The sequence below is a fragment of the Pogona vitticeps genome, chromosome 5, assembly GCF_051106095.1.
Source record: "Pogona vitticeps strain Pit_001003342236 chromosome 5, PviZW2.1, whole genome shotgun sequence".
In the NCBI taxonomy this organism is placed as follows: Eukaryota; Metazoa; Chordata; class Lepidosauria; order Squamata; family Agamidae; genus Pogona; species Pogona vitticeps.
The window spans coordinates 125096091-125108445 of record NC_135787.1 but is presented as its reverse complement, the minus strand read 5'-3'; the positions used below and the strand labels follow the sequence as shown (position 1 = coordinate 125108445).

Sequence of the window (12355 nt, the reverse complement as noted above, 5' to 3'; positions counted from 1 at the left end):
CTTGGTTTGTCAGGCTAAACAGAACACTGTCTATCAGTTAGTGTAAATATTAGGGAAGGTCGAAAACCAGTCACTTTCTGATGAGTTGCAGGTCCAACATTTTAAATGAAATATATGCAAACAACCCCCCTCCCCCCAAAAAAAACCCAAGTGCGAAGGGAACTGAGAAGTCCCTTTTAGAAAAATTACAGCTGATATAGCAATTATATAATTTATGTATATGCATGTTTAAAAATCCCTTATTATATCACTGAATGGGTCTTCTCAGCCGTTCTGGTCTTTTGCGTTGCTCTATAATTAAGACATACACTATACATAGGAAAATATTTACATTTTTTGAGAAGAAACATACTGCTTAGACTCAGAACAGTTCCAAGAACTACTCACTTGTGGTTTTCAGTATCATGCAAACCACATACAAGAATTCAGGAAATCAAGCGACAGACAGGCAGAGGAATCATTATGATTACAGAAGGAACCCTCTAATAGCCTCTTCTTCAGTTTCTCACTGTTTTTTCTCAAAAGTGCACGTCTCAGATGCAAATGTTGTGATTGGCTTCTCAGTCCCAGTGTTTTAGCCTTTTAAAAAAAAATCTGACAATTTGCATAGTGTATTTTCTTGTCATTTGGAAGTTATCAGAAGAACAATATCCCCATGTCCATTTACTCTCCATGAAGCCAGATCTGTAATCTCCATTTGGGACTTCACAAAGCATACAGAAAATAGGAAGTGTTTTGTGCTCCAGCATTGCTGGAGTGCTGTGGGCAAGGATATGTTTGATTTTACAGAGGGACTTTCAATAAAAAGAATGCTGACATCTGGTCTAGCAAATGGCCCAGTTTTTCAAAATGGATTCAGGTGACAATTTTGACCCATTTTTTCACTGGTTCTAACTCCATGGTGAAAGTACACCTCTTTTCCCATGCTTTGGCTTTAAAAAGTCATTTTCTGCCTCAAGCACTGATTAGAGATGGGGGTATTTGTATTCATATATGAATATTCTGCCTCCCCAGAGGTGCAGATAACGAGGGTCCATCCCCCCGGGGCTAGACCAACCACTCACGATTCTGGTACTGCCGCGAGCTCTGCAGAGCTTTCCTATCACTCCGTTGCTCATGATGGATTAGCCAGTCCTGGCAGAAGGCGGGATGACAAGCCTCTCTGCCAGGTCGCATAGTGGCAAATCAATCGAGATAAGAAAGCTCCGTGGAGCTCGCAGCAGTGGTGGACAGGTGAGTAGTCGGTATGGCCCCAGGGGTCGGACTCTCGTTATCTGCACTTGTGGGGGATATTTGTATATGAACATGAATACCTCCATCTCCAATCTTGATCACTATGGAAAAAAGAAATCTAGGTTGGATTAGGTCTGCAAAGCTGGGCAGCAGAAATGGACTTCCCTGTAGCCTTGTCCTCATCAAAGCTTCCCAACGTTCCCAAAAATGGTACACTGAGAAACTGAGGAAGCGATGCATGGGGTAAGCCATAAGTGATGGGGGAACAGGTGAGCTGGGATTATCTGCAAGAAGAATCCTTCTGTAAACAAAAGGCAGATCCTGGATCCAAACACCTTTAATTTTAAGAATGTTAGACTTTGCTAAAAATTTAGAACAAACCTCCTTGCTTTGTGCTGGGTAAAGTGGAGAGGCAGATGCAGGGTGCTGTAGGCCTGAACATCCAAAGAAAAAAGAGTTATCCACTCATCTCTATATTCTAACCGCTTCCCCTCTGAAAGTCCCTAAATGAAATGCTATCTCTGGGTGTATCTGAACAAGAAATGTGTGCCAGAGGTATAAGCTCTGACTGCTCCGTGGTGCCAGAAAGTAGAAAACTGACATACGGAGCCACCATAAAGGTGGCAACTAATGCTCTCTGTAGTTATATTTCCACAAGGTCACATCAGGACAAAGAGACGAGGCAGCAGAAGAAATGGAGACCTTTTGAGGCCAGGATGGAATAAGGTGGACAAACACTCTAGTTTTTGCTTGCTATTTTCAGGCTTTGGTGTTTTAGTTGCTGATATTGGGTCACCGCCGTGCTTTTCAAAAAAAATTGTTTTTATTGAGTAATCTGCTCTTAACAGATTGCATTCATGGCACTGAGGGAGAAGTAATGTTGGTATTTTCACTGTCAAAGTATGCAGCAACTCCTTCCATATGCACAAAGAGTGATAAGTTCCAACGTCAGCAGGATACAGGATACTACTTTTCCAGCTTCTCTGATAGGAGTGCCTCTTAATGCAGGGATATTCTCTTGAGCTGAGATGCATGGCTTCCTAACCTTTCACATCAAACAGAACTGGTGCAAGAACATTTTACAAGGACTTGAATGAATGAGGCCCTGAAAGCCCTGGGTCTTGCTGGACCAAGTTTTCCATTTTGGTTTCTCCAACACTGAAATTTTAAAACACGCATTCTAAAATATGACGAATTTTAGTACATTTGTCAAATTCCTACAAAAATGAGCAGAAACAAAAAGCTTATGCTTCTCAGCAAAAGAAAGGCATGTGGCTAGAAGGCACACAAGCGATCACGTTTCCCATGTGTATCCATACCAGCTGCAGCTTGTTTACATGGAGGAAGGAGTAATCTATGGTAGAAGCAAGTTTTTTTTGTCTGTTCAGATCATAGGCTGCTGGTATATGGAGAAACTGTATGAAGTATTCCTGCCATTATGCAGGTAAAGATAAAATGACAGGGCAATGGCACTTCTAAGATAAACCATTCTAGCTTTTAAATCTTTCACCTTCTGCTTAATAAATTGGTAATAAACTCTCTAGTCATCATATCATATTCCACATTTACAAATATTGATAACAAAGCTATCTCGGGATTAAATTCTATATCTCTTTCACATAATATCAGTTAGTTCTTTAAAGATTAGTTTCCAAAATCTTTGTACTTTTTCACATTTCCACCACATATGAAATTATGTACCAATTTCCTTCTCACATTTCCAACTGAAATTCAGATAACTAGAGTTAATTTTATTCAATTTTATTGGTGTCAAATACCATCCTAAACCTAGTTTAACTTTTTTTTCTTTTATTCTCACTAACATAAGTTGTAAAACCCTCATTTTCCATATCTTCATCCGTTCTTCACCATTTATTCTTTTTCCTAATTCTTGTTCACACACTAGCTTCAATCCTTCATTCTCAATCTCTTCTTCTAAATCTAGCAGGAGTCTATAAATTTTACTTACTACACCCTTCACTGACTCTTCATCTGATAAAAGAAATAGTAGCCACCTGCTACTCTAAGGGCATACAGTTCTACCATGGACTCCTTTGTTGCTTTCCTGATCCAGACAGGGCACCCTCCAGGCCTCCCAGCAACACAGGGTGCCATTTTGGATTATCTCTCCTTCCTCCTCACAAAGGGAGGAGGGACAGGACTTTATGCATACAAGAGGCAGCCATTTCATTTTTCAGCCAAGTGCAGGGCTTCAGGGACCCTTGCAGGACTTTTTCTCATTATGAAGGCCATGAGGGGCTGGGTCAAGGCACAACCAAGAAATCAGATGAGAGGAAGGTAATCATGTTCAATATTCTCTCAGCCATGCTGCAACACTGATGGGAGAGAGGGGTTGCTCCACAGGATTTTGCCTCACATTCCTTCAGAATGGGGCAGCAACACAGGCATCAGCTATGGGCTTAACCCTGGAGCAAATCCAAGGAATGGGTGGGTGGGTGGCGGTCAAATGCCTATGAATCCTATATTTACACATCTCAAGCAGCATCCTAGCATTGTTTAATCTTCAGTTCCAAATATAGGTTGCTGCTGGTTGGTGGGCCACAGCATTATCTACTGGGCTGGGCAGTGTGCGGCCACCTCCTGCTGGGGTCAGCATTTGGGTTTCCACGAAGTCCTGTACTTCACTTGGCTTGGACACAGGGGCATGAGGTGGGACAGCTTCATTCTAGCTCTTTGGCACCAGCTGAAAGCACACAGGCCACCTAACATGTTGCTGCTTCAGTCGATGAGAATGCTCTCACCACTTGGAAGAGTTTGGACCTTTTACTCGTCATGAAGGCAGACCTACAGTTGATCCAGGATTGCTATCCTGACATCCACATCATGTGGTCTGATCTATTGGAGAAACAGGCCTGGCGGGGGGCACATGATCCCAGGCAGGTGGAGATTACCCGACAGAAGGTGACCAGGGTGGTGGGTCACTTGGTCACAGCCTAGGGAGATAGCTGGATCAGACACCCGAACATCTCCCACAAGATGCACTCCTTATACTGGCAGGATGGAGTACATTTCTCAGACCTGGGTCATGAGGTGTGGCTCAGCGATGTCAGGAGGGCTATGGTGAATTGGTTACAGCTCCAGTGATCTGGCAGGAACTGAGTGAGGCTCTGCTCTAGTGGGGTTCTCAGGCATTGGGATGGATCCAACTGGTTATTCAGTAGCGGGGGGGGGGAACCTGCATGCCCTGGTTGGGGAGAAATCCCCGCATGGGAAACAGGGGCAGGGGCCTTGGTCTGCCCCAGCTTGGGGGGGGGGAGAGATTTGTCTGTGTGGTCTACAGCAGTGGTCCCCAACCTTGGGCCTCCAGATGTTCTTGGACTAAAACTCCCAGAAACCTTCACCACTGCCTCTGCTGGCCACGATTTCTGGGAGCTGAAGTCCAAGAACATCTGGAGGGCCAAGGTTGGGGACCATTGGTCTACAGAATGGCACTCGGGTCTCCCAATGAGCTGGATCCAACCCAATGCTTAGCCAGGATAATTGCTGCTGTGATCAATTAAGTTGTGGCCTATTTTATCTCAATTATGGTATGTCTCTTATTCCTAGAACCAGCTAGCTTAGCAGTAGGCCATCAACATAGGCTGCTGGTATATGGAGAAAATGTATGAAATACACCTGCTATTATGCAGGTGAAAATAAAAGGACAGAGCAATGACACTTCTAAAATGAACCATTCCAGATTTTAAATCTTTCACCTTTTGCTGAACCTTCCTCTTGCTTCCAGTTCACATTTTCTGTCCCCTCCTATGTGATGTAAATTATCTCTCCGAGCTAAAATAATCTCCAGCTGTACTTGAAGAACAAGAAGGGGGGGGGGAAGAGAAGATAAACCAATGTTTGTTTCCCTTATTTCAGCTTCAGTGTGCTCCTTGCTGTTAAATCTGCATTCATTTTAATTAAGCTGCCTTGGGCTTGCAACACTTGTCTGGATTACATGAGACAGATGAGAGGGGGTAGGAGAAGGAAGGAATTTGCTCACCAAGCAGATTTCCCCCTCCCTCCAGACTCTTAACACTTTAATTATTTCTCAGAAGTGTTTACTGGAGTGTGGGGGGGAGATAAAATCATCACAGATGGTAAATTAGTGAAAGAATGTTTCTAAAAATAGGGTGCGAAAATGGTTGCAAATGAACTCCTGATTATTCAGTGCACAGACAAGAGGCTAAATATGTATGTTGGCATTCCCTCCTTCCGTCTAATTGGGTAGCTTGCTTTTCAGCATGGGATCTGGGATCCTATAATGAAAAGGGAGCAAATGACCAAAAGAAAAAAGAAAAAAAGAGGCAATGGAGCCTCCTCATGAGACCCAGGTAACGTGCCCTAGAAGGAGCTGTAAATGGTGGCAGCTTTGTTTGAATAAAGACAAAGGCCGAAATCCTCCTGAAGCATTTCCTATGTGAGCCCCATTTTAGTTGTACAGCATATCTGTTTGGAATGGGATTTTCTGGTTTCCTGAGTGTTGAAATACCAAAATTCTCCGTTCTCTGGGTTCTACCTGATAAATACCTCAAAGTGATGCCCCAGAGAGAAAGGCCTAAATTAGAAGATCCTGAAGCTTAGCTTGGTCAAGCTCTGTTGAAGTGTCCTGTTCCTACCCTGGTGCCAATTGGGAGCTTTCTTTCTGAGCAGGACGCTCGGGTGCAATTTGGTCTAACATTGAGGTGCTTCTCAGGTGACTGCAAGGAGGTAGAACTCCCAGGATGGAGAATCAATATTTGTGGCCCATCGAATCAGAAAATCCAATCACTAAAGTCAGGCTAGAGGTAGAGTTATCTCAGTGTAGTTGTGGGGGAAGGGGTTCGACAGCTAACATGGCCCACCCCAGATGCCTCACCTTTAGTGGGCCAGGGCCTCTGTTTCAGGAAGGGTTCTTGAGTAGGAGTGGGACTTCTGGTTTGGGTCAGGGCTTAAAGGTCATAAGTGGTCAATCAGAAGCAAAATTTAGCATTTTGATAGGAGGTACCCATTTTTTTTAATTCATGGGATGGCAGGGTGTGTGCCTATACACACTTGAAATGTACTTATATGGTGCACATATATGCACATTTATTTCAGCTGAAGTTTATGATGTATATGTCACACACCCCCAGTGTCCTCTGTATGTTATCCCATCCACACAGGTTCACCTTCGGGCATGACTTGTTCTTTTCACCCTTTTTCGCTGCTACCAGAGGATATTACCGTCACTGTACCAATTATGAATCTCAGACTATTGCTGCCAAATATAATAAGGTAGGTAAATCACAGAAGTAAAATCATTGATGTTCTTTTATTATTCATTCAATAAACATGGATTGGATTACATATACTCTTGCTTGTATTCCTTCACCTTAATCAAGGTCTCAACGTATTCAGACTGTCTATGTATTTCTTATTACTTTTCTCTTTTATATTCTCTAACGCGCTAACTTTCCAATCTCTTGTCTTAACACTTCCCTATCTTCTCCCAAACTGATTCTCTGGCTCTCCCAGTTCTCTTGACTCCGCCCCTCCTCTCCTGCACTAGAGCTTTAAAATGACTGACAGGAGTGACGTGTGGGCTGTCCGCCACAGTATACTTACCTAGAAGTGAGCCCCATTCATTGCACTGGGCCTGTTATAAATTCTTCATTGATTCCACAGTTAATGAAAATAACAGATAAACACAGCAACCACAGTGTGGTGTTGAAATTTCCCTCAGTTCTCTGAAAGATTTCTTCCATTTTTCTACCTCATTCTCACAGCTCCACTATGTGTCTTGAGCCAGACATTACGCATAAACCCACTGGCTGTCTCTTCCCAGTCTGATATATCACACACACAATCCTACCCTTTGACATGGAACAATTGGGCCACAGTCGGAAGTGGGTACCCAATATTTAAGCCATTTTAAAACCACATAAAAAGAAACTTTCTCATTCTCCAGTGCTGGCTATCCCAAAACATGGCTCCCTGCCAACCCAAGAGAAGTGTAGTTGTTCCTTAAGACTTCAGCCAGGGCTCTGAGATCAGACAAGACTAGTCTCAGCATGCTTTAGAATGTATTTAGAATTATCATTATCATCACCATCATTTGAGGGGGTGGTGGTGTTTAGACATGGTTTTAAGCTTATCATATCTATGTGTGATGTCTGCAGGTTTTTCCTTCCCTTTCTGTTATACGTCTTTCCAGTGTCCTGCAGTCATCAGGTCTAAACGCAGCATCTAATCTGAAAAAAGTCCTTGGAATGAATTATTTTATGCCGTCCTTTGGTGTGGGAAGCTGAGGAGGCTGCAGGGAGATGGCTGTATACTCCTAATCATGATGTAAATTCAGAGTTAGGATGGCCCCTCCATCTCCCCCACCTTATAAATATGGTAAATCGAAGAGTTCCACATCCTACCCACAAGAATTGAACACACATACCACACACATTCCTCCTTTGAATATTTGTGGGTTTCATTGTTTCATTTTGTTTTTTTAGAAAGCTTTTAAAAATTATTTCCTTGAAAATGAGGGGGAAGAAACTGGAAGAAAGTTCAGTCACGCAATGAAAACTCCTCTGACCTCTGAAAAGGACCTTAAAGATTTGTTCACTTGTTCCACTTCCACAGAAATATCAAACTTGTACATAGGGAAGTGGGACCACCTTCACTGCCCATCATCCCACCTCCCCATGGCCCACATCTTGGCACAATGCCTGGAAAAAGATTAAAATATACTTCTTTGAGGGGATTTTGAATACGCATATATTCCTAAAGCATCTCAGGGAGATAAATTCTTCTCTGCCTAAGGAATACCTTTGTATTGTTTTACAGGGATGAACACTCTACTACTATCTCCAAGTCAAGCTAAAGAGATGTGTCAAATTCACAATTGACAGGAATAAGCCATTGAACACCTCATGCTAGGTGAGTCCATTTTCCCTCCCATTTGTTTTCCTTCTTCAGGGATATACCATATTAAAGGAAAGGCAGAACCATCAAAGACAGGAAATTATTTGAACAATAACAAGCCTTGATTAAATTCTAGTCAAATACACTAATAAAATCATTATGTTCAATTAGAAACTGTCAGACAGTGGTGGTTTTGGCAGAAAACTGATAATTTATTCTTCTATTCAATTGTTCATTAAAAATTCATTGAGATAAGAAGAGCTGCACGCAGAAACAGCAACATTAATGGATGATTTACGGGCCCAGTAAAATCCCCCCCCCAAAAAAAAATATCTGGGGAAAGGAAAACAAGAGGAAGGAAACAAAATGCATAGTTAATATTATATTAGTTTCTGTTTAAAGAGGCTATTGAAGACATCTTGAGGTATGAAGGGGACACTGATCAAAACAGAGCCAAGATCGGTTCTGAATCTTATAATCAATGAGACTGCCTAGGGTTGATGGACCATACTGGACTTACTGGTCAAAATGAATACATTTATTTTGTTTTTTTACAACTTTTTAACCTGTTATAGTGCATGCTTATTTTATCCCATCTCCACATTTTTCTGACATTGTTGTTATATGCCATAAGTTACCTCCAACCCATAGCAAACCTATGAATGAGTTACTCCCAGAACTTCCTGTCAATAATAGCCCTCGTCAGCTCCTGCAACTTTAAACTGGTGGGTTCCTTTAGGGAGTCAATCTATTTTATATTTAGCCTTGCTTTTCTCCTGCAGCCTTCAGCTTTTCCAAGCATTATTGTCTCTTTCGGTGAGTCTTATCTGCTTATGATGCCCCCGAAACACAATGGCGTCACTTTTGCCATTTTGGTCTCTAGAGAGAGTTCAGGCTTGATTTGACCTAAGACCCTCTTATTTGTCTTTCTGACAATCTGTGGAATTGATCTTTTCCCTCTCAGCTCTCTTCACTGGCCAGATTTCACATTCATGTATTGTAACTGAAAATACAATATTGTTGATCTTGGTCTGATACATATTTATACTTGATGGTATTCTTCAGTTTCTTTATAATGGTCCTTCCACATTTCAGTGTGCTCCTTTCTTGCCTACAGTCTTCATTGGGATTGGTGGCTGAAGCAAGGTATACAGAATCTTAACAATTTCAATTTCTTCCTTCATGGCTCTTATTATGTCCTTAAGTACTTATGTCTTGTCACTCAGTGGGAGAGCCCACATGCTTTCCTTGCAAAAGTCCCCAGCATCTCCAAGAACGGCTGGGAAAAGCAAATGCCAGAAACCAGGGAGAACCACTGCTAATCAGTATAGACTAGGTGCAGGGGACATTTCCAGTTTCTCTGCACTGTGGTGGGCTGCAACTTCTCCTTTTTTGGCATGAAAAGTTTCTGAGAGCAATAATGGCCATTTATAATCTCTTGTGGAGTGCAGTTGCATTTAAATCGCTAGTTATCCTGTACATTCTGGAAATTATTGAGATTGTGGCTGATATTTGTTTTTTGGGGGTATTTGTTCTTTGGATGGGTCAGATGTTTTGTAGGGATTTATGTAGCCCACGAGGTGCACTTTGTCCCTCATCTTAGTACTGATAATACCAAGTTCAATTGATGAATAATCCAATTTATTTTGAAACCCATTTGATGGAATGCCCATAAGTGCCCCTGAGAGAAGATTTCATGCTGAAATCTTGTGTGACAAAGAAAAGCATAGTATGATTACTCAAAATATATTTTTAAAAAATCTGAGAGTTGTTCTTTTCATTTTAACAAGCAAAACACACACACACACACACACACACACACACACACACACACACACACACACACACACACACACACACACACACACACACACACACTTATGTTGTACAAAATGTCAAGTGACTTCTCCCAAGGGAAGCATTTAGAGTTATGATTCCCCAGCAGAATCATAACCTTATGACCATTATGATTCCTGAGTTGTGACACCAGTGATTCAATAATTTGAAGGAATAAGTGAGTTTGATGAAAGGGTTGCATATAAAGTTGGAAAAATGCTTCCCACCATATAAATTATTGGGGCTGGAAGAAGATGAACATATTTTTGATAACTCTTGCCAATGTGCTGCCATGTGAAGGCAGACAGAAATACTGTAGAACACCTTCCTATGGATGGATGGATGGATGGATGGATGGATGGATGGATGGATGGATGGATGGATGGATTTAATTTGATTTCTATACTACCCATCTGGCAGCCAAGGCCACTGTGGGTGGTTTACAGCAACTAAACAGTAACAACAATAGAATCACAAAACATAACAACATTAATAAATTACAAAAGTGCAAAATAAAATACCATAACATACAACAAGATATATAATAAAATACAATAAAATAAATAACATGAAAAGATGGCAGTAAATTAGACATTATGTTATCGAAAGCACAGTTGCATCAGGATATTATTTGATCTGGAAAGGCCTGTCTAAATAACCAGGTTTTTAGCAGTTTTAAAAAAATGCCTAGTGAGGGGGCCAGGCGAACTTCGGGCAGGAGCGTATTCTACAGTTGTGGAGCTACCGCCAAGAAGGCCCGATTTCTGGTAGTCGTTTTCCAGGCCTTTCTCGGGGTCAGGACCCTCAGCCGCCCTGCCTGTGATGATCTTACTAGATGAGCAGACCTGACAGGAAGGAGGTGCTCAGCTAGATATCGACATCCCAAACCATTTAAGGATTTATAGGTTAATACCATCACCTTGAAGCTGGAATGGAAGTGAACAGGTAACCAGTATAAGGTGCCCAAGGTAGGGCAGATATGTTGGTATTTTCCAACCCCACTCAGTAGTCTGGCTCCCGTGTTCTGGACCTGTTGCAGTCTCCGTAGCAGTTCCAAAGGCAGCCCCACATGGAAGGCAGTGCAGTAGTCTAATCTTGAGACTACCAACACATGGACTGACATGGTGAGGGACGCAGTGTCCAGGTAGGGATGCAGCTGGGCAATCTGCTTTAGGTGGAAGTAGGTGGATTGGACCACAGATGCTACCTGGGATTTCATTGATAGTGCTGGGTCCAAAAGTATGCCCAGGTTCCACTCCTCTTCATTCATGGAAAGAGTGGCTCCCCCAAAGGAAAGGGAGGCACCCAGACCACAAGCACTAGGTGCACTCACCTGCAAGATTTTCATCTTGTTCGGGTTCAGCCTCAGTCTGTTTTCCCTCATTCATCCCAGCACCATGGCCAGGCAGCGCCCAAGGGAATGGGACAGCATCCACTGCAGAAGAGTGGAAAGAGAGATAGGGCTGGGTGTCATCTGCATATTGGTGACCTGAAGCTCCAAAACTCCTGACGCCCTTCCCCAGCAGCCTCATATAGATATTAAATATCATAGAGGAGATGCTTGAGCCCTGTGGGACTCCACAATTGAGAGTCCATGGAGCGGACAGCATCTCCCCAAATTGTTCTCTCTGAGGGCAGTCCTCTAGGGATGACCAGAGCCAGGCCAAGGCCTGACCACCGATCCCCAACCCTGAAAGCCTCCCCAGGAGGATACCATGGTTGACGGTATCATACACTGCTGATAGGTTGAGGAGGACCAACAAGACCATCTCCATGCCATGATGCAGCCTGAACCCGGACTGGAACAGATCAATGCCATTGGTTTCCTCCGTGAAAGCCTGAAGCTGATTGGCCACCACTCCATTTCGACAGCAGTGCCAACTAGATCAGCCAGAGATCCCCAGCATTGCATCCTGGAATCCAACAGGATCCAATAGTCTGTGGGTCCCTGCTCCCTGTAGGGAGGGGGAATGCCACTGGGAGGTCACATTTTATCAGATAGTGGTCCGACCATGACAAGGGGACTGATATCAAGTCAGTCATTATTGGTCCACTCTCTCCGTGACCTGTTGAGAATACCAGGTCTAATGTGTGACCCGCCATGTGGGTCGGGCTGTTAACAAGTTGGGACATGTCCAAGGAAGCAACAGTTTCAAAGAATTCAAGAGCTGGACCTGTGGCCCAAACCTCAGCTTGGACATTGAAGTCACACAGGACAATTACGGTAGTCTGGAGGAACTCAGTGCTACCGCTGAGATGAAGTCTGCCAGCTCCAGAAAGGAGAGTCCCAGATTGAAGGGGACACGGTAAACCAGCACCATCCCAAATCCATCCCTGGTCCCCATCAACACATGGAGGGCCTCAAGGTCTGGGATACTCAAGGCAGAGCGCCTGACTACCTCTAAAGTGT

The 12355-nt window shown here is 43.1% G+C and overlaps 1 long non-coding RNA gene across 1 annotated transcript; it reads right to left on the bottom strand.

Moving 5' to 3' along the window:
- Positions 1 to 320: 320 nt before the first annotated feature.
- LOC140707737 (uncharacterized) lies at positions 321 to 5054 on the bottom strand. The gene is made up of 2 exons (XR_012087908.2): positions 4950 to 5054; positions 321 to 579 (listed from the first exon to the last, which is right to left on the bottom strand). It is a non-coding gene; the product is annotated as an uncharacterized LOC140707737 (long non-coding RNA).
- Positions 5055 to 12355: the final 7301 nt, after the last annotated feature.